At 39.6% G+C, this 23,681-nt stretch overlaps 1 protein-coding gene across 15 annotated transcripts in view; it reads right to left on the bottom strand.

The window, feature by feature from the left end:
* DLG2 (discs large MAGUK scaffold protein 2) overlaps positions 1–23,681 on the bottom strand; it is a 1,912,587-nt gene that overhangs the window by 150,928 nt on the left and 1,737,978 nt on the right. The window lies entirely within an intron of this gene.

Raw genomic sequence — 23,681 nt, 5'->3', positions numbered from 1 at the left:
CCTAAGCTGATTATGGGGCCCAGATCACATCAAATCGATGGGGTTTACAGTCAACAATATTTATACCCCTTTCCCATATTAGGGAGCTACTCTCTCCCCTGATCCAGCTTTCTGGTCCTTTTTCCAACTATGACATCATATCCCCAGACAATAACTTGGATCCACTGGCATATCAGATTTCAGGCTTAGGGGAAAAAAGAAAAAGAAAAAATGAAACGAAACAAAACAAAAAGACTAGTATAGCCACAGGCCCTTTGGAATATAACTAAAATATGCCTACTAGCTATCTACAAAATGGAGGCCCCCCCTCTCTAGCTCTTTATCTGCACTATTCCAGCCTTTAGGGCCATGATTGGTCAACAGTTTGTTTGGCTTTATATGTTAACTCTGTTTTCAACCACCAGGTTCCAGATGCTAGCATGATGCCGACCAGACTTCCCTGGACAGACAGCCCCACCAATGTGTCCTGGAGCTCTGCTTCCCCAGTGCCTTTTCCCCACTAGGGAAAGAGAAAGACAGGTTGGGAGTATGGATCGACCTGTCAATACTCATGTTCTGCAGGGAAGCAATTACAGAAACCAGACCTTCCACCTTCTGCATCCCACAATGACCCTGAGTCCATATTCCCAGAGGGTTAAAGAATAGGAAAGCTATCAGGGGAGGGGATGGGATCCAGAGTTCTGGTGATGGGAATTGTTTGAAGTTGTACCCCTCTCTTCCTATGATTTAGTCAATGTTTTCTTTTTATAAATAAAAAATAAAAATAATAAAAATTAAAAAACGGGCAATTCAAAGTAACCTTGTGATGGTGGATATGGCCTCTCTTGGCTGTGGTGACTGTTACAGGTACCTGCACATTGACAAAATGACATAGAACTCTCTACACAAACTCAGATGAGAACAAGCAACATTGGGATAGTCAAAATAAGATTGAATTATATCACTATCTTGGTTATGAAATGATAGGATTTGGGGAAAAGGAGTAAAAATTACATGGAAATTCCCTATGCTACTTCTTACAATTGCATATGAATATGTAATTTTCTCAAAATAAAAAGATTTTAGAAAAGGAAAAAGAGTAAATCCCCACTCCCAATTCATGAAATTAAACAAAAGTCTGGGAGTTGATATGATTCTCCAGTTAAATTCTTTAAAAAAAAATTGGGGGGGGGGCAGGAGGTGGTTAAACTCATACACCACAGTGTGCAAGGACCCAGGTTCAAGCCCCCGGCCCCTTCTTGCAGGAGGAAAGCTTGAGGAGTGGTGAAGCAGGGCTGCAGGTATTTCTTTGTCTCTCTCCCTCTCTACCTTTCCCTCCCCTCTTAGTTTCTCTATCTCTATCCAATAATAAATAAAATTTAAAAATTTTGGTTATACTTTTATTTTAATTGTGATTATGATAGAGATAGAGAGAAGCAGGGAGAGGGAAGGGGAGACACGTGTAGCCTGCTCCACCACTTGTGAAGCCCCAGCAGGTGTTGACCGTGGGCTTGAACCTGTGTCTGCCTCACAGACAAGATTGAATTATTTGGTGACAAACTGTGAAAAATGTCATTTAATTTTGTTATGTTTCTCTGCTGCTGTGGAGCTGCTAGAGGCTGGTCATTTAGGACTGTTTGATTTTACCATGCATCCATATAAAAAGTCCGTATGCCAAGCATTGTCAATTGTAATATCTATTATAGATTTAAATCAGCTTCTTTGGAGGTTGAAATTAGAAAGGGGGACAGACAACATGCAAATACTAAATATATTTTAGAAACATTTAAACTTTAAAACATGAATAGGACCCGATGACAGGGTGGTGGTTTACCCAATAGAATACACATATTACCATGCCTAAGGCCTGGTTTTCACATGTAAGGGGGAAGCTTCACACGCAGTAAAACAGTGCTGAAAGTGTTTCTCCTCTCCTCTCCCTGTGTCTCTCACCCCCTATAAAAAAGGGAAGGGGGAGATGGCCACTGGAAATAGTGGAATTGTACAGGCACCAAGCTCCAACAACTACTCTGGTATAATATGTATGACTAAAAATCATATAAATATAGGAGCCACATGTTTCTTTGTAGAAAAAAAAGAACTTTTGCTACATGTCAATCCAATAAAAATAAATAGCAAATGTTGATAACTGTTTACACAATCAGCAAAAATAAGATAGCTTCTGAAATTTCTTTATTTTTCCCCCAAAATGTATTTCATGTATTTATTAATGAATGAAGGAGGAAAGAGAGAGAGAGAGAGAGAGAACACCAGTGCATCACTTTGTCATATGCAGTGCCTGGGATCAACCTGGGACTGGTCTGGGATGTAGAAGGAACTTTTAGCTTCTTCTACTCTTCAGTGTATCACCCCTGATAATCACTAAACTTCCTACCTGGAATCTCTCCAGATTTATTTTTTTCTTTCTTTTTTTTTCCAAATGAGAGAAGAGAGAGACAAGAACACACACACACACACACACACACACACACACACACACACACACACTGGGGCTGGGTGATGGTGCACGAGGTTAAGTGCACCTTACAATGTGCAAGGACCTAAGTTAAGCCCCTGGTCCTCACCTGCAGGAGGATAGTTTCCACAAGGGATATAGCAGTACTGAACATCTATCTATCTATCTATCTACCTATCTATCTATCTATCTATCTATCTATCTATCTATCTATCTATCTATAGCAGTACTGAACATCTATCTGTCTATCTCCCCCTTCCCTGTCTCTATACAATAAAAAAATAAATAAAACGTTAAAAAACTACACAACACCATTTCTTCCTTTAATGCCATAAGGACTGGGCTTGAATCTGGGTCGCATACATGACAAAACAGGCGCACTATCCAGGTGGCCTATTCTGCTGACTCTAAGAACTTCTAAATGCAAACAAATTGAACAACCTGGAATACATTCTTAGAATCACACAATCTCTCTGGACTGAACCATGAGGAAATAGCCTGAACAGGCCAAAAATTAATGCCAAATTTGTCATTATATCCCACAAAAACAAAACCCCAGATCTACATGGCTTCACTAAAGAATTCCACAGAAAATTAAAACAAAACAAACAAACAAAAACCTAACACCCATACACCCATCCTGTTCAAATTCTTCCAAAAAAAAAAAAAAAACAAAAAGGGGCAATATGCCCTAACATAATCTATAAAACCAGTATCATTGGGCAGAGGGTAGAAAGCATAATGGTTATATACTCTCATGCCTGAGGCTCCAAAGTCCCAGGTTCAATCCCCTGTACCACCACAAGCCGGAGCTGAACAGTGCTCTGGTTAAAAAAAAAAAAAAAAAAAAAAAAAAAGCAAGAAAGGATAGTACAAAAAGATAACAATCTATCAAGATGAAATGGGTTTCTCCCAGGGATATTTGGGTTGGTTCAACATATGCAAATCCATCCATGTAATACAACACATAAACATAAAGAAAGTTGCAGTAAACAGTAGGGTTAGGAAATCTAGCATAGGAAATCATTTCTTTTCTTTATCTTCTATTTTTTTTATTAGATAGGATAGAATGAAATTGAGAGAAGACAGGGAGAGAGAGATAGAGGTAGACAGAGACCAACAGGCCTACTTCACTGCTTGTGAAGTGAACCCCCTGCAGGTGGGAGGCAGGGGCTCAAACCAGGGTCCTTGCGCTTGGTAATATATGCACTTAACCAGGTGCACCACTTCCAGGCCCCCATAGGACATCGTTTCTAAACCTCAGACTTGTTGTTGACCTCTAAAGGAGCCTTAGATTTTTTTTTTTTCCGTCTGCAAGTGTGAGATTCTTTTCATAAAGCCCATTTGTGAATCAAAGTGAAATTTGACAGGAAATACCCTGTAAGTGGGAGAAATGCACGTTTTAGTGATACTAGTAGGGACAGCAGCATTTTATTCCTCTGGACCTATTCTGAACACTGCACAACTGCCACAGTAACTGCTGATGCCAATGGACTGTAAGGGGGGCACTGCACATGTGAGTGACACTAGCAGCTATCCTACTGAGTTCTCCATTTCCACACACATGGGAAGTGGCTTCAAGATACCACCTTTTATACAACCAGTAGTTTATGCTTTTATTAGACAAATCTGAAGTAGAAGCTCTTGGTGGTGTATAAATTAAGGAAGTGTGAGTTTGGGGGTACCTCCCACAGGACTGAGGCATATATTAATGATGCTTGGTATACTGGAAGTCCTACTATTTTTTGACCTGAGCATGGCCCTTATTGTCACCAGGGTTCAGGAAGGATGCATGGGAAGAAGCAGGAGGAATAGTTTGTACTTGCTCTTGGCACCGTATCTGATTACTATCCTGGGGAGAAGATAACTGGTGAGCAATTATGAAGCTACTTTTTTCATTTACTCAGCAAATATTTCTTCAGGATTTGCTACATGCCAGGCATACCGCTTCTTCTTTTCTTAGTTACCCTGGAATTTCAGAACCAGAATGGCACAGAAGAGGCCCCTGTCATGTTAATTTTAAGTTTTAGAAAGATCCTCAGTCATGCCAGGAAAGGTACTATTCCATCAGACTATTTCAGAAGATAGGTTTTCCTCTCATAATATATTTCCACACATCAGAATACCAACCTGCCATAAGAAAGCTGACCTCTGACTACTGCAAAGATTTTCTATGGCTCTTCCCAGGCTGGCTGTATATCTAAGGAGTTTACCAGCCCTTAACATTAACCCCTGACTTAGCTCACCTCTAGGGCTGTCAGTATGCATCTGTGTTCAAGTAGAGACATGAAATTGTCCTCTGCTAAAGAATTAGATGTTGTTTTTACTATTTCTGACTCAAGCTGGTGTGTGTGTGTGTGTGTGTGTGTGTGTGTGTATGTGTGTGTGTGTGAAAGAGAGAGAGAGAGAGAGAAACAGAGAGATCAGCAAACTAAAATCTAAATCCACTAGAATTCACTTAATCCTGAACAGGTTAAGTCTGTTATCTTCTCTGCATTCCACAAAGAAGAAAGTATAGAAATTGAGCCTTAACTCAGTTATGGACATCATGAGGGAAAGACAGTGTCATCTTTTTTTTCCTGAACATTTTACATGTGGAACAGAGTGTGACACGTAGTCATTAATTAATAATTAAACTATCAATTTGTAGAACAGGAATAGCTAAATGAAGTTAATGGAAAGAAAATGGATGCTTTGGTTTGTCAAATCTGTAGTAGCTCACACTCTTTAGACTAATTTTTTTCAAAAGCACTGAATTAAGGTGTGTTGTTCTTTTTTCTCTTCCTCTCACAATGGGACCATTTGTTTTGACTAGAACCATTTCCTGTGCAATGTGGCTAGAGATGCTTTAAGAGGTTTCAACCACATGTTCAGGAATTCTTTAATGTGTGAAATGAAGTGAGTGTTGCAAGCAGACAGCAGCCTGAATCTCCAAAGAGCTATTTCATACAAAATGCATAGAACTGAAAATTAGATACATCAGATTTCAGTCTGGCTTCACACAAGTTTTGTTTAATGAGTTCATAAACATAATTTTTTTTCTTTGGATATCACGATTGGTGCCATAAGTAAAGTCAGCAGAGAAACTTTTTTGTTAATTGGTAAAGTCTGTGTCTTCAAGTGATAAGTATAGGGGGAGTACTTAGGGGGGCACGTGGTGGCACACGTGGTTGAGGGCACAATGTGCTTGAGTCCAAGCCGCCAGTCCCCGCTTGCAGGGGGGAAGTTTCACAAGTGGTGAAGCAGGGCTGCAGGTGTCTCTCTCCCTCTCTATCTCCCTCTTACTTTTAATTTCTGGTTGTCTCTATATAAGAAATAGATAAAGACAAAAAATTTAAAAACTATCTTTAAAAAAAGAATAAAAAGGGTATTTAAATTTTTTAAGGATCTGAAAGAAATAAAATCCAACTTTTATTCTTAAACTGACTTCTCCTCCAGAGCATGGATTTGAGTATATTCAGTGAAGAAAAACTTTGATTTTCTCATCTGTACAACAGAAAACACTCTCTACATAATACAACCACATTTGTAAATGACATAGTTCACTGTTGGGCAGAGCCTAAGAGTTCAATATATGGAAGGGAAGGGTACAGTCCTCGTTTGTAAAATGGGGACAATATATTTGTAAGTGTTGTCATGGTTTTGTTTTTGAGGTCACCTTGTTTTACAAGACTACAAGTTTTTCCAAAGTACAACTTTTCACCACTTCAGAATATGTTGTCAGACCCAATCCTACTTGCTAACCTCAGTTCTGTAGTTTGAGATCAACAACTTGTTTCTCTTGGACTTTGTTTCTTTCCTGGTTTTGTTTATTTAGCCCATATCAGAAAGAACATTCAGTATTTACAATTTATAGAAGTATCTTGAGTATTTCTTATAGGGCTGGTTTAGTCTTAGTGGATTGGTTTAGCTTTTGGTCAGACATGTTTCTTATCACCCCTTCAAACCTGAGTGATAATATATGTAAACTACTGATAGATAGGTGGAGGTGTTTAGACCTTTTCTAATTGAAACTTTGAATTCATCATACTAGTCCTTTCTAGCCTTTATATTCTCTGCTGAGAAATCAGCTTGTAGATTTATGGGGGAAGGGTCCCCTTATCAGTGACTGCTTTTCTCTTGATGTTTTTATTACCTTCCAATCTTTTATCTATACCATTTGAACTATTATGTACCTTTGAGAGTATAGGTTTGTGTTTTTAAAACTAGAACTCCTAGGGCTTCTTGGATCTGAGAATCTACTTTCTCATTTGGGGGGAAATTTTTGCCCAATGTTCTTTCTAAAAGAATTCTGGTTTGGTCCGGGAGGTGGCGCAGTGATAAAGCTTTGGACTTTCAAGCATGAGGTCCTGAGTTCACTCCCCAGCAGCACATAGGCCAGAGTGGTATTAAAAAAAAAAAAAAAAAAAGAATTCTGCTTTTGTCTCTACTCTTCTCCTACCACAGCTCTAATATTAGCTTCATTCTTTTTTCTTCATTTTTGGTTCATTGAATCAGAGTTCTCTGTCTTATGGGTCTTTTCCTGATTTATGGTCATGCCAAACTACTTTTTTTCCTTTACTTTGTGTACTTCTCCGTAACTTTGTCATTTGGTTAATGAGATTTTTGTCCTTTGCTTGGGGAGATTCTCTGAGCTTCAAGTCTGTTTCTGTGTGGATTTTCATTTATGCTGTGGACTTGCTGTCACTGTAGGAGGGACACAGAACCAGCAAGCTGGTCATCAGACCTTCATGTGTTATAATAGGACACGAGGGAATGAGCTCAGGGTTTTGTGCATGTGTGATGTCACTGCTTGTCTCCCTAATAAAACTTTCTCTCTTTCTTCCTTCTACTTAGAAAAGGGGGAGACACCCTTGCACTGCTCTGCTCCACCATCCATGAATCGCCCCTGGTGCTGTACATGGTGCTCCCATGTGGTGTCATATCTCAAAGCCAGAGCCTCACACATAGCAAGCAAGACATGCACTCTATGGGTGAGCTATCTAGTGACCCTAAAATGAGCGTGAGACTTCTCCATATCATGAGGTCACTATGAGAATCGTGTGTGTGTTTGTGATGCTTGATGCACTGACTAGTATAGTGGAAATATAAAATGATGTTGAAAACAACTCAGACCAGTCTTTTAAAAAAACATTTCAATCTGGGGGCCAGGCAACTGGGCACCCAGTCGAGTGTACATGTTATTATGCGCACAGAACTGAGTTCAAGCCCCCAGTCACCCACATACAAGGGGAGAAGCTTCACAAGCGGTGAAGTAGTGTGGCAGGTGTCTCTCCCCCCTCCATATATATATATATATATATATATATATATATATATATATATATATATATATATATATGACAAATAAATATAAATAAATGTTAAAAATGATAAATAATTTATCCCAATTTGTCTAGATAGGAAATTTGTCATCTTGAACTTACTTCAAAAGCTGTGAAATTTGATTTCTCTCTGGTGGTGAAAATAAAGCCACACAGGGGAAAAAAAAAAACAAAAAAACACGCAGGGCATCAAGCATGAGAGAGAAAATGAGAAAACAGAAATTTCTGAAAGTATTAGGGTTCAACCACCAATGGTGATCCTCTCTAGAGATGGTGCTGGCAGGTCAGAAGAGAGGCTGAGATTTAACTGGTATGATTCATATGTAACTAATGGTGCATCTGAAGAAAGGCCATGGTGCTCTGCCTTCTAATTTATGGCATAGTGCTTAGGTCTATGCTCAATCAGGTAAGACTTTTCTTGGCAAAAGAAAATATTATATCTGCTGGGTTTGTCCTGTTCTTTCTTTTGTATTGAATTCATAGCATTAGTAGCTAAAATAATAATGTTCAAGTTTCCTGTGTTCATCTGCAATAATAATCAGTCAGATCTTGCCCAAAAAAAAGGATGATATTCTTGCTTAATTATAGAGCAGGGCAGAGAAAGTAGTCTGGCTCTAGAGGTAAGCAGGTTGTCAGGTCCACAAATATGTGCCTTGATTCTGTAACATTCCTATCAAGATTTAGCCTTTAATAGCATCTTGTGAAATACATGTATGTATTATCCCGTAGGATAAACCACTATTCCTGGATAAATAGAAGCACAATGGGAAAACCATGAAGAGAAAGTGGGCTTAGAGACTTTTGCCAATTTGTTAAAGGTCACACAGCAGACCTGGGACCAAATCTAGTCCCAGCAACCACCGGTGCATTTTCCACTAAATTGATTCTGTTTTCCCTTACACAGAAATGTGTTAGTCTTTCTTGCTCCTGACACATACTGGTCCATATCTGTCTAAGCCAGACTTTATTACCCCAAGCAATCTTTTGATAACCAATTTCTAATATAACCATAAATCCTTATCTATAGTGAATTCTATAAGGTTGGCATGCTAGATTGAAATGAAAAGGTCTTGCTTGCTCTATCCAATATCCTTCTCCTGTGAAAGTGTCTCAATATATCATTCATGTGATTCTGGGTATAAGACTTGAAGTCAATTGGAAACCAAGAATTAGGCTGGTTCTTTTGTAAAGAGAAGGAAAGAAAGAAAGAAAGAAAGAGAGAGAGAGGAAGGGAGGGAGAGAGGGAGGGAGGGAGGGAGAAAGAAGAAAGGAAGGAATAGGAAAGGAAGGGAGGAAGGAAGGAAGGGAGGGAGGAAGGGAGGAAGGAAGGAAGGAAGGAAGGAAGGAAGGAAGGAAGGAAGGAAACTATGGGTTGGGTAGTGGTACCTGGTTGAGTGCACATGCTACAATGCACCAGGAACCAGGTTCAAGCTCCCAGTCCCCACCTTCACCTCCTCAGACTTCTTGTGCTATCAGCATGTCAGGCCTTTTTGTCAAATACAGCTGCTAGCTCCCCTTCAACAGTCTCTTTGGGCTTGCTTATAATTTGTGAGGCACAGAGTTATTATCAAAAAAAAAGTTTTATATCCTTATTCTGACAAAAATGTGACCATACCATCTTTAAAACATTGAGACTCTCATAAATGTTTTCTATTCCTCCATGTGCTTACTTCTAATTACAGAAAAAAAAGAAGACTCATCAGAGATACAGATCGAGAGAATTATTTGTCCCTAATGATTTTTATTTCCCAATTCTAAAATCACTCAGATTCTTCTCCAGTTCTAAATTTACCTTTTACTCTGTGAAATTCTATCTATGTTCCTATTTATAATATTAATATTGCAAGCATTTTACTACACTAAGCTAAGTAATCACACAAATGGGAAATAATCCACAGCCCCCAACCACACAAATAGGAGTTGAACAGAACTTCTTCAGCTCAATTTATGGGGGTAATTTCATGCTTAGTTGAAAGATTTCCATGGCTCCAAAAAAATCTTTGCCTACTTCACTGATTCTTTTTTTTCTACAAAATTGTTCCCTTGATTTTTAGCAAAAGATCTATGGGGAGGTGAAGACCTCCCTGGATACACATGGAATTGGAATTGCCATTTAAGCAAAGACAAAATGTAACCCTGTACAGTGTTGTATACTAAGAAATTTAGACTCTGAAATTGAAATGACATGGTATCATTAAGTGCATCTTAGGGATATGCTATATTTGTCATCTGTCATTATTGTGATGAAAGAACTGGACAGCAATTGTGACAGGAAAGAGGCTGAAGAACTGGGGGGGGTAATATAAGGGTCTTTTTGAGTGGTCCAGATGGAGACATGGTGAAAAAAAGCAGAAATAGAGAAGAGAGGACAGACATTTGGGAGGTATAAATAAGAAATCTCGCTGATGACTGTAATGTAGCATTTGAAAGTGTGTCTGTGGTTCTTCAGATTTCTGGGGTGGACAACTGACAAAATAGGAGAAAAGGAGGTGCTATTGAGGGTAGTAAAGGAAATTTCATAAAGAGTCAGAGAGATTTTCAGCATTAGAGCAAAGCACTTGCATACCTGGAGGCTCCAAAGGCCCCAGGTTCAATCCTCAGCACCAAGATATGCTAAAATGAGTGGTTTTTCGGTCTTCTCTCTTTCATAAAAATAAGTAAAAGCAATAACAACAAAACAAATTTTTGTTAAGCCTTGAAGTATACTAGGGAGTCTGTTGTATGCTTTACATTGGGTAGTTCTCCCCCACCAAGAGAATTGGATCAGTCCAGTTAGTTTCGCGGGCCCGCTTGGCCCCGCCCCAAGGAACCCCGCCAGAGTTGCAGAGTTCCAGAGTAAGAGAGAGTGCTTGCGCCACCAAAAAGAGACAGCAGAGTTCTGTTTGGTGATTAGTTTGGTTTAGTTTATGAATCGTTGTTCCTGAATAAAGAAATACAGCTTCCCTGCCCAGCCGTTGTCTCCACGTCTCTGTTACCCGCCTGTGAAGCTAGCCCGGCCAGCTAGAGCCGCCGAAATTTTAACAACAGGAGTCCAAGCTGGGATGCACTGAATTTGAGGAACATCATTGCTGTCCAGAGTTCTTGGGATAGACTTTAGTGAATGAGAACATATAGCTTTAGCAAGCAGAGCAATTTATAAGCCAAGTACTTTCCTAGATTTCTGAAGTGCTGTTGTTGAAGACTGTGTGGAAACTACAGTTAGGTAGGGGTGTGCGAACCAAATATTAATATGATCCTTGCATCCTCTAGGCCTATGGAAAAAGATAGAAATCATATAAGTAGCTACCAATTTTTAAACCAATTTTTATCCACAAATGAAAATATGCTAGGGAAAAAGTGAGCCCTGTAGAAGTGAAACTGACAAGTTCATCTTTCATCCTGATGCACAACTTGAAAAGAAATCCCAAGCAAGCTGCCTCTAGAGATGTAGGTGTAACTCTTATAATTAGACTCTAATCTAACCTATGAGGGTGAGGATCAGAAAGCTGACTCAGAGCCTAGTGTCAATTATTCCCAGCTTGCACAACGAAAGGCTGAACATTTGCAAGATACTGGATGACTGAAGCCTAGCTCTGGGGATTGTTTTAGCTCACTCAATGTGGCAGATTCTTCCAATTTTTATCTGCTGGCAGATTTAGTCTTCATCTCCTTTAGTCTGGACTTGGGAAGTGGTTGTGGGACTAGCCTCAATATTTATGTTCAATCCAAGAGCCAGGACTCAATAAACTCCAACAATTTTCCTCACTATTTGAACCTAGACAAAACTGGTTTCTATCAATCAAGCCAAGAGACTGCCCTGTTTATAACAATCTTGTTACACTTGCCCTGTTTTAGAATGAATTAATAGATACAGAAAAACTCATCAAGGCTTCTCAAGCCAAGAGAGAACTTCTACAGAAGTCCAGCAGGACTCTGTGTGACACATTGGATTCATTAGAGCAAGAAAGAACAACTTGCATACAAATGAACCTTTTTTTTAAATTAAGAACAATTGTTGATTGCAAAATCACACCCAAGCAGACTTCTTGGGCCAAAATTTTCACTGCTCATTTCAGAGAGTGAAGGGGAAAGTAAAGATAGAGAGACAAAGAAAGAGGAGAAACCCAAGTGCACCATTACACCAACCATAGATCATGCAATCTTCCCTAGGAATCAAGGGATTTTTTTTTCCCTGCTGGACATTTTATTTTCTAGTTCCATTATGTCACCTGATTACTAAAATGTATGTCCCACCCACTAGTCTTCAGGTTCTTCGAGAGTCTATCTTTTTTTTTTTTTTTCCTCGAGGGTTATTGCTGGGGCTGGGTGCCGGGTGCCGTACCACGAATCCACTGCTCCTGGAGGTATTTTCTTTATTTTCCCTTTTGTTGCCCTTGTTGTTTAACCTTGTTGTGGTTATTATTATTGTTGTTGTTATTGATGTCACTGTTGTTGAATAGACAGAGAGAAATGAAGAGAGGAGGGGAAGACAGAGAAAGAGAAAGATAGACACCTGCAGACCTGCTTCACTGCTTGTGAAGTGACCCCTCCCCCCGCAGGTGGGGAGCTGGGGACTCGAACTGAGATTCTTACGGTCCTTGCGCTTTGAGCCACGCACACTTAATCCACTGTACTACCACCTGACCCCCCTTGAGATTCTATCTGTTCCTGGTGCAGAGTGGCAGAGGATAAAAGTCTGAGGCATGATCAGAAAAGGAGCCACAAAATCATATATAATGAAAGTGCCATTGTTAATGACTGAGGGTGTTAAGGACATGTAGAGCGAGAAACTGATTTTATGCAAAAGAGTATCTGGCTATTTGAAACATCCTAAAGACATGAGGCAGGAATAATAAGTACACATTTAAAAGGAAATTCAGTTCTGGTTTTTCTGATATTAAGTTTGTGTGATTTTTTTTTTCTCTCTTATCCAAATCCCATATTCTTCTGCTTTATTTCCTGTCTAAAGGGCTACTTTCGTGCAAATCACATTTTCTGGGCTCCTTTGAGAAATGACTTGCAGTTAGCTTGAGACGATGGCAGACACTGATATAAGACAGGAGGGAGGAAAAACAGGACGAGGTGGGGATTCTTCTCTCTTTCTCACATGATATTGAAGGAGTGTCTAGCTTTTCTTTGTGATTGCTATTGACGTTATTTAATCCTCAGGTCCCCATTAGTATATACTTGAAGGTTTCTCACTGATCTTGGTCTGGACTGCTTTTATCAAAATACAGATTACTTTATTCAGACATTTTAGGGACTTTCCGGAGAGTACATTTTTGTCCTCATTGATCTTAAGGAGACAGCCTTCATTAAGCAAGAATAAATGGACACTTCTATTCTAATATCCATTAGATAAGCACAGATAGGAAGCAGCACCAACGTGACAAGTTTTAGCTATACTGTTCACAGTAGGCTGAATAATGCCCCTCTGCCCAAATGTCCATGTACGAACCCACAGAATCTGTGATTGCTACCTGAGGAGGGCAGAGTCAAAATGACCAACGAATAGGGTCTATTTTCCTTCAGCACTACAATGGCAAAAATACAACATACATGGGAAACCTAACACAGAAATGGGCTTAGATCTCAGACAAGTTTTCACAAGGGACAAAAATCTCACAATCAAGAGTTGCACTCACCGAAGTTTAAAAGCTGCTCTACTATGTGAATAAAGTCACAGTTGAGGCAAGACCCATAATAAACCCCATAAGATGCATAACTTTCATCAGACTAGCAGGGGACAGGCTAAACCAAAATTCTCGTACCCCAGTCTTATAGGTTTACAACTTTACAGCGGGAAACATGAAATAAAAGTTATAATCTGTATAGGAGGTACCCAACCACCAAGGCAACTTGGAAGCAGCCACATCGAAATTCAGTTTCCACAATAATTGATCCTAAGAATGGAGCCAAAGAGAAGCATTTTGTAATGGCACATAGCCTGTGAGAATATGCTACTATTACTTTCTGTCAATGTATTTTTGTAGCTCTTTCCCTAGATGTTCGATGTGCTTTGATGGCCCTCATTGGGTGCATAAATGTTAATAGTTGTTAAGTCCTTTTGGTAGACTGATCCTCTAAGCATTAAACAAAGTCCATCCCTTTTATTACTTTATTTATTTATTTACTTTTGCCTCCAGGGTTATCACTGGGGCTCGGTGCCTACACCACAAATCCACTGCTCCTGGAAGCCATCTTTTTTCCATTGTTGTTGTTGTTGCTGTTACTGTCATTGTTGCTGCTGTTGTTGTTGGATAGAACAGAGAGAAATTGAGAGAGGAGGGGAAGACAGAGAGGGGGAGAGAAAGATAGACACCTGCAGACCTGCTTCACCATTTGTGAAGCAACTATCCTGCAGGTGGGGAGCTGAGGACTTGAACCAGGATCCTTGAGCTGGTCTTTGTGTTTTGCACTATGTGCGCTTAATCTGTTGCACTACTGCCCAGCACGTACTTTATTTTAGAGTCTATTGTGTCAGATAGGAGAATAGCTGTTCCTTCCCCTTTTTGTTATCCATTAACTTGTATCATAGTTTCCTATCCTTTCACTTTGAGTCTGTATTTTTCCTGTTGAGTTAGCTTGCATTCCTGCAGACAGCATATGGTTGGGTGGTGTTTTATGATCCATCATCCTACCCTGTGCCTTTTATGGGTGAATTCAGGTTATTGACATTTATTGATATTATGAATTTAAGATACTTCAATGTCATTATTCTAAACTTGTCTTGAGTGTTCTAATATATGGCGTGTTTTTGGCGATGATTTTTGTTAATTTATTTTTTTATAGGAGTCCTCCTTTTAGGACCTCTTGAAGAGCAAGAAAATTTTGGTCACTACCTAAGTGGGCACAATGATGGTGCCTGGCATTTATGAGTGTGGATCACTGTCTAGGCATATGCAAACACAGACCCCTGAATCTAGTCCTCAAGGAGTAGCAAAATAACTAGAACAGAGACGAATCATTTGAATTGGTGGAAATCAGCAGCCTGAAGAAAATCCCCCATTCAGCAGTGTTTTTATGAACTTCCTAAAGAAGGCACCAAAGCTATAGTCCTAAGGATCTCACCAAAATGGCAAGTTCAAAAAAAACTTTTGACAAGACTTCAGAAAGTATGAAAGAAGCCAAAGCAGAGACCACAGATATAAGAGCACAGCAAGTGAGCTAGATATATATATAGTGGAGAACACCTGCCTCAAGACAGAAGCCAAATGTGTAAATGGGGAGTTGGAGCATAGGGGAGGGAGAATCATCCAAAAATATCAATAAGAAGGGTAAAGAAGAAAAACAAATGAAGATAATATAAGCAAGTTGTGGGAAATACAAGAGGAGCAAAAGCCACATCACAGGAGTGTCAAAAGAAGAGAGAAAAGAACAGATTTTTTTCCCCAAGAAATACTAGCCATGAATTTCAGAAAACAGACCCTTATGTCCAGCAAGCTAAAAGAACCCCAACTAAATTAAATCTAAACCTGAGTTCATAAAAGCACTTAATAGTTAATATGGCAAAGATTAAAGGTAAAAGAAGAATATAAAAGCAGCCATAGAAGGAACAAAGAGTCAACTAAAGTAGCTCCCATAAGAAACTCTAAAGACTAGAAATGATTAGTAGAATATATTCTAAGATTTGACTGAAAGAGATATCTATTCAAGCATATTCTACTCCCTAGGTTATTGATCAGGCTTGAAGAAGTGATGAAGAGTATTTCATACAAACAACAGGGATTCACTAACACTAACCCCGTCTACATGAAATACTTTGGGTATTACATCAATTGTAAATACTGAAAGCTCTCTCTAACATGGAGTAAATAAAGAAACAAAGTAAGGGAACAAGGCAAGGAAAGGCTTTGGTACCTGCAGGTGAGATGAGTGGTTTTTAAGGATGGGGGGCAGGAGGAGTCCAGCGGCCTTTGGTAATGGGATATTGGTGCTTTGGCCGGTAGTGAATATTGATGGTATTTCATTTTGAAGATACAACACTTCTATTTTAAAACATGGCTAACAAGTTCACTCACAAACAGCTACATACATGTGACGTAGATTTCTCCATAGGGCTTTCAAAGAGAACAAGTCCTTGATTATACTTAGAGAAAGAGATTTCAGACTGTGGATTTCTAAAATCACAGAAGAATATCTCTAATACTATTAAAAGACAGCAAATGTATGGTAATTTGTTATAAGAGCAGTAAGAAATTTAAAAAAAAACACAGACTATGAACAGATTACATTAGACTATCAGCAAAATCCATACATCTATCTTTCTATCAAGGTGTGTATAAAATTTCCTTGTCTTTAGATATTATAATAAATGTTGGGATTCCCCTTCAAGACCAAGGTGGCATTACCCTAAGCTTAGGGCTGGTCAGTAGTGGGCTGTCAAGACATAGTCCCTTCATCCTAACTCGGGAAAATGATGAAGGGTCATTGTTGAAATTATATTAGTATTCCACTCTTCTATCTGGCCAAACCTACTCTCTTCTTGCAGTTTTATTCTGAAGCACTCCCCAATGAAGTTACCATCTGCCAATCTCCATCTGAATATGCTTTCTCAGGAATCCATCCAGGAAAACGGATTTATCTATATTTAGTCAAAAGCACTACCTACTTAGCTAATTTCTCTTTATACATGCTGATAATTATCAACCCACTCTTATAATACATGAAAATCCCAGGTAACTTATAAGAATACATGAGCCTCTCAAAAAGGGGTTTGACCATTAACACTTTCCTCAGTTGAAGTCTTACGTACAGAACAAGTTAGGATGTGAGGAAGGAGGAAAGTAGCAGAAAGTGGTGACAGTAGAAGCTCCAAGCACTGACATTTATAAAGGGTTACATAAGGATGAGGCTTGTGTATTTTATTCCTATTATGGACCTCTTCAATGTCATTATCTCAATTTTACAGCAGAATCTGAGGTTCAGAGATGTTAGCTGCTACAGTGAGAAGCTAATTGAGCCAAGCATTGAATCCAGGATTGTTTAAATACAGTGGTCATGCATTTCCATGCTGTCAGGAGTCAGATTTCTTCTGGTAGAATTAAAGGAAAGTTTAAGGGATGTTTTACTATTAACTGCTGGTAAAGGCTACTGCAGGAGGGTGCTGCTGTCTTCATGTGACATGGTTCTCTCCTCTAGCTGTTCACTTTTCTAAGCTTTTTCTCTTCTGGATTCTCCAGGAAGATTTCCAGCTCTCTGATTTTACTCACACATATCCCTTCTACCTTGAATGCTCTCTTTCAGCTTCATCTTTTTAACAAGTCTGACTTATTTGCTCCCTTCTTTGAATCTTCTTGGTCACTCCAAACACATGCCCTCTTTCTTACCTCCACATGTCCATAGCATTTCATGTAAGAGTTAGCACAACAGAAGCCTCCAGTATGTAGGTACTACATACAAATTGTGTTTCCCACATTGAATGGAAACCTGAAGGATAGCTTACTCAGACATATTCAAATCCCAAAGGGTACAAAGTTACTTGTTAAAAATCCAGTTATTGCTTACATGTTTATTCACACTTGTATTTCTTTTAGTAGGTGAATGACCTGTCACGTGTATCTCATATTTGCATAGTAAGTGCCTTTTTATATTAAATTTAAGTTCTATGTCCCCTATGTAAGTGTCTTAGAGTCAAATTATAACTTAACCAGTATGACATGTGCCTTGCCAAGGCGTGACATGGGTTTGAACACTGACACCATATGGGAGTGCCAAAGCACCTGGGAAAGCTCCAGTGTTATGGTGTCTCTTTCTACCTGAAGTGAAAAGAATATATATGTATCTGCTCTTGCCCAGGAAATGCCTATTCTCTTACAAACTTCTACAAATTAAATAAATAAATAAATAAATTGTTTGTGCCTTTGATATATCTAAGCTTTAGCAGGGTCTTCGAAGTTAACTCAAGTTTTTAGAGTAACCCTTTTAGACAGTTGCTTTATTATTCCTCTGTTAATGGGAGACAGAGAGAGAACCAGAGTATCACTCTGACTATGAGGTGCTAGGATTGAAACACAGGTCTCAAACATGCAAGACTCTGTGCACAGTGTTAACTCGCTGACTGCAAAAGTGTGCATGTTCAAATATCACTGCAGTATGATTAAAAGCTTAACTCAGACTGGCTGGTGGCCCACTCAGTTTAGCACACACAGTAACATGAGTAAGAGCCTAGATTCAAACCACCGATCCTCACCTACAGAGGGAAATTTCATAAGTAATGGAGCAGTGCTGCAGGGCTCTCTCCTTTCCTCTCTCGGCTTCTCTTTCTCTCTCTCCTGTATCTGTCTGTCTCTCCAAAAAGAAAGAGTAAAGGAAAAAATATGGCAGCTGGGAACAGTAGAGCCATGCAGACACCAAGCTCCACTGATAACCCTGGGGGTAAACATTAGTTAATCAATCAATTGATTTTATGTCCCCTAGTGGCAGTGCTTTTATGTGCAGGATCATATCATGGGTGGAGCAGCTCTGACAACTTCCCCATCTAACCTTCTTTCATAAGAAACTATTAAATTATGTTTTCATTTACCTTCTAGAGATACTATATTTGGAGTTTTGTGCTGATAAAATAGTATACTTGGGGGAGTCGGGTGGTAGTGCAGTGGGTTAAGCGCACGTGGCACAAAGCGCAAGGACCAGCATTAGGATCCCGGTTCGAGCCCCCAGCTCCCCACCTGCAGAGGAATCACTTCACAGGTGGTGAAGCAGGTCTGCAGGTGTCTATCTTTCTCTCATCCTCTCTGTCCTCACCTCTTCTCTCCATTTCTCTCTGTCCTACCCGACAACAACTACATCAACAGCAATAACTACAACAATAAAACATGGGCAACAAAAGGGAATAGATAAATAAATAAAATAAAATAAATAAATAAAATAGCATACTTGGATAGTGCACTGCTTTGCCACATACATAACCCTAGCTCGACTCGGCCCCCAGTGTGCTAAAGGAAGCTATGCTGCTCTGGTCTCTTTCACCCTCTGTTTTCTGTCTATATTTAAAAAAAAAATTGAAAAAATAAAAATAACCAAAAACCAAACCAACCAACCAACCAAACAAACAACAAAAAACCCTCTGCTTTTGGAGGTTTTTTACATTGCAACCAGGCTTAGCACTGGGGCTTGGTGTCTACAAAGTGAACCTACCACTTCCAGAGGCCCTTTCTTTTTTTCTTTCTGTCTTTTTTCTTTCTTTCTCCCCCCTTTATTTGATAAGATGGAGAGAAATTGAGAGGGGGATACAGAGAAAGCGAGAGATACCTTACAGCATTTGATTTACCACTTGTGAAATTTCCCCCCTGCAGATGGGTACTGGGGGGTTTGAGCCCAACTTTTAGATTTTATACATCACCAAAGTTGTTCACGATTATGCCATATCTATATGATCACGATTCTGTGTATGCTTCTATTTATTCCTTTCAAGATCTCTATAGGAAAGATATTCCTTTCCAAATGCATATGTGTGAAAATCCAGAGAAGCATGGAATATGCCCTAAGTCATGTCACTGGAACATGGAGGTGGGGCAGGCAGGAGGCTCACCAGTTTGAGCCACAGGTCACCACATGGGAATGCTTGTAGGGGGAAGCTTCAGAAGAGGTGAAGCAGTGCTGAGGTGTCTCTTCTTTTCTTTCTATCTCTCCTTCTCTATGGAAAAGAAACACTATATGGTGGAGTCCTGGAGAGGTGGAGTCATACAGGTGCTAAGGCCCAATGATAATCTGGTGAGAGAGAGAAGGAGAAAGAGGAAGAGGAACAGAGGAGGAAGAAGAATAGGAGGAGGGAGAGGAGGAAGGGGAAAAGAAGAAGGAAGAAAAAGTGGTGGCAAGAAGTGGACCCTCAGTTGCACAACTTTCCAGTGGTCTGTGGTATTTAACTATGGACACAAAACAAATATCCATATAAGAAACTACCTGCACAATAAAGAGAAGATAAAAATTGTCTACTATTGTGTTACGACACAGCTCATGAATAGGACTTTGGGACTTGATTAGCATATGGCTGAGGCTGAACTGTGAGAATGTAATTATCATATGGCTGACGTCAGGCTGACAGACTTACATAAAATAAGTTATTTGACTTCCAGATGGCCGAAGTCCAGCCCCTTTTCCCCCTGGCTCCTTCTTCTGTGCTCTCCGTGCTGGCTCAACTCCCCCAGGGTCTGCCACGGCCATTCCTCCCAGGATGTGAACACGTGTAGCTGAAGTCTGGTAACTAAGTTATGGACTCACGGGCCTGGCCTAGTCTTATCCCTACTGATAATTGCCTATTCTGCTGTACCTAAAGTATACTGTTCCGTACTGCTGTGCCGTGATGCGATAAACCCTGACTGCTTTAAACCAGTGCCCAGCTGTGCCCCTGCTAAATCCTTTTTTTTTCTTAATTACTATACTACTGGTCCACTTTCTTGGTGAGTCTGCATCTACTATGGGCTATATCAGTTCCCATGTAACAACTACAAACTGAACAATGTTTACATGGGACTAACAATGTCAGTGCAATGGGGCACTGAAAGTGCCCCTCACTCTTATATTCTGAGACAAGAGACACAATACACAAAGGGACCATATTTCAAATGTCTTGACAACTTCTTTCCACCTCCCAAGGGCCCACAGATAATTCCTCTCATCAGCATAAATATTCCATATGCCTGGTACCACTACTTCTTAATAGTATAGAATGAAACATATTTTGTACTTAAATCCAAGCAAGATGATGTCTCAGGTCGTCTTAAAATCCCTGAATTTGTGACAATAATTACACATTCCACATTCACTCAAGATATCTAGAAAAATATTAGTCACTTTATTTTCTTTCCACCACAGGAAAGGATTTATTTGGGAGAGAAGGCACTTCCCAAGGAAATAAATATAATCTAATAGTTGATAAAATTGACAGCAAAGATCAAAAAATAAGACACACTGTGAGGTGATTTTTTAAAAACTGGTGAATATCGAGTTTCAGGAGGCCAACAGTAGAACCGGTTGCCCATCAGACTAGGAGTTTCTGAAGCAATGATCATGCTTTTCTTCCATCCGTGGATTTCCTTTCTCTCTTTACCAATGAATTTAAGGAACTGTTTTGCACATTCTAAATGAGAATCAGAGTATTAGGGAATGTTCTCCAAGTGTCTGGCTAGCACTACAGGCTCTTGCATTTTGTCCTTAGCCTCCCTTCTTATCATCTACAAATAATTCTCCTTTATTCTTTTTTTTAAATTTTTATTTATAAAATAGAAACACTGACAAAACCACAGGACAAGAGGGGTACAGTTCCACACAATTCCCACCACCAGAACTCCATATCCCATCCCCTCCCCTGATAGCTTTCCTATTCTTTATCCCTCTGGGAGAATGGACCCAGGGTCATTGTGGGTTGCAGAAGGTGGAAGGTCTGGCTTCTGTAATTGCTTCCCCACTGAACATGGGCATTGACAGGTCGATCCATACTCCCAGTCTGTCTCTCTCTTTCTCTAGTGGGGCAGAGCTCTGAGAAAGTGGGGCTCTAGGACACATTGGTGGTGTCGTCTGCCCTGGGGAGTCTGGTTGACATCATGTCCAAAGTTCTCCTTTATTCTAAGTGCTTTTACATTTTCACATTTAAGAATTCCAAGTGTTTTTGAGGCTACTTTGCATTTTCCCATCTGGTTCTTACAATTTTACTTTCTCCTCCCCTTACGATGACACCTTTTCTCACTTTGATATTCTAACCAATCTTAAGTGATCTAGGAAATAACCACTTCTTCCTCTAGTCAAAATGAAGCAACTGCACTTATTACATGCTTCCAGAGCACTCTCTTGTACTCCCTTGTCCTGCTTTGGATTTTGTTTTGAGGGCTATATCTATATGCTCTCACTTCCCTTTTGGGGTATACAACTTTGCAAAGATAGGAGACATGTGGCAGCTGTTCCCCTAATACCTAATGCCTCAACATGGAGTTTTATGCTTATTGAATGCTAAAAAGAACTGCAGGAAGAGAAATGAGAAACCAATGTGTTTTAGTCTACAGTGATATTTTCCTAGGATATTACTAGTAGCTAGTTACATTCAGAATATGGGTGGTGTGGTCAGTTAGTGAACATCCAGAGATGGGATGCTGAGATGAATAGCTGAGGAATTATCTTGGGTCTAGAACAGAGAGAAGAATGAACACAGGCAACCACATCAAAACTCTGTTGTGAGATTCTAATCAGTGTGAAGGTAGACAGCTACCTCCACATTTAGGTGGCCTGGCATAAAGTAAAGGCTTCATAAATAAGGTAGCCTATAACTGTTGTGTAAAATAACATTTACCCGTGGTGCAAAGCGCAAGGACTGGTGTAGGGATCCCAGTTCAAGCCGCCAGCTCCCCACCTGCAGGGGAGTCACTTCACAGGCAGTGAAGCAGGTCTGCAGGTGTCTCTCTTTCTCTCCCCCTCTCTGACTTCCCCTCCTCTCTCCATTTCTCTCTGTCCTATCCAACAATGACAACAATAATAACTACAACAATAAAAAAACAATAAGGACAATAAAAAGGGAATAAATAAATAAAAATAACATTTTTCCCAACAAAAATCAAATAAGCATTTGAAACAATGTCCCCTGTGCCCCCCCACAGTCATTTAGTGCTGCTTCTCAGTCTATTAGTATTTTCTACAGATTGGATTGCACAGGTGATTGCTCTATACCTCACCACTAAGGACTATGACATGGCCATTTAAAGCAAAAAAAAAAAAAAAAAAATAGAGCTTAAGCACCTAGGTCAGGGCTTAGCAGCTGACTACATTACTTCAGACTGCCAATCAGTAGCTAACAGGTTTTATGTATAGATAATAACCTACATTTCTTTTATGAACATATACAGTTAGAAGAACTTGGCTAGAGACAAAAGGATAGGACTGTGCTGAGCGACTTTAGATACGACATAAAATATTTGTGAAATAAGGATAGTAGCTAAATCTAGCTAGATAACATAATTACTGACATGCAAGAATCAAGGTCCAGAAAACACATAACAGAAAGAACTGGGTTCTATAGGATTTTCCAAAAAAAATATTTTTTATAGTTTCTATCTTTTATACTCAAAGAAGGGAAAGACAAATACATGGAGATCTTGTTATTATTTCTAAAAATGTAGTTTTACTGTGATAATCTGAATCTTCTACAGACAAAAAAACTGCCAAAAATGATTGATCCAACCAACTATAATTATATTAATTTCATTCCACCGACAGCAAAGAGATCAGAGGTGAAGGTGTACTCAGCCTCACAGGCTGATAATGATAATAAATAAAGGAAATGTTAGTGGTTAAAGTCTATTTTGCAACCGTAGCTGACATCATTTGACTTTCACTTCTTTTTAAAGTCAAAAGATTTGCAGTTTTTTCTTTGTTTGAAACAACAGATTATTTGACTTAAAATAACCTTTTTTGGGCTGGGGACATAGCACAATGGTTATGCAGAAGACTGTCATGGTTGAGGCTTTCAGGTCCAATCCTCAGCACCAACATAAACCAGAGATGAGCAGTGCTCTGGTTTCTCTCTCTCTCTCTCTTATTAAAACAATATAAAAAACATATTGAGGTTAGGTGGTGGCATACCTGGTTGAGCACACACACTGTGGTGCACAAAGACCCATGTTCAAGCCTCTGGGTCCCCATCTGCAGTGGTAATGCTTCTGGACTAGTAAAGCAGTGCTGCAGATCTCTCTCTCTCTCTCTCTCTCTTTCTTCTTTTATTTTTTTTAATGGATCTTCTTTTTTAATTATTTTATTGTCTCTATTTTTTTTTACTGGATAGCCAGAAATTGAGAGGAATGGGGAGAGAGAGAGAGAGACAGACAGACAGACAGACAGAGAGAAAAAGAGAGAAAGTGAGAGAAAGGGGCCAGGTGGTGGAGCACCTAGTTGAGCGCACGTTACAATGCACAAGGACCTGGGTTGAAGCCCTTGGC

This window comes from Erinaceus europaeus, chromosome 17 (genome assembly GCF_950295315.1).
Source record: "Erinaceus europaeus chromosome 17, mEriEur2.1, whole genome shotgun sequence".
Taxonomy (NCBI): Eukaryota; Metazoa; Chordata; class Mammalia; order Eulipotyphla; family Erinaceidae; genus Erinaceus; species Erinaceus europaeus.
The sequence above is the reverse complement of the archived record's forward strand: the minus strand, read 5'-3'. Positions and strand labels throughout refer to the sequence as shown.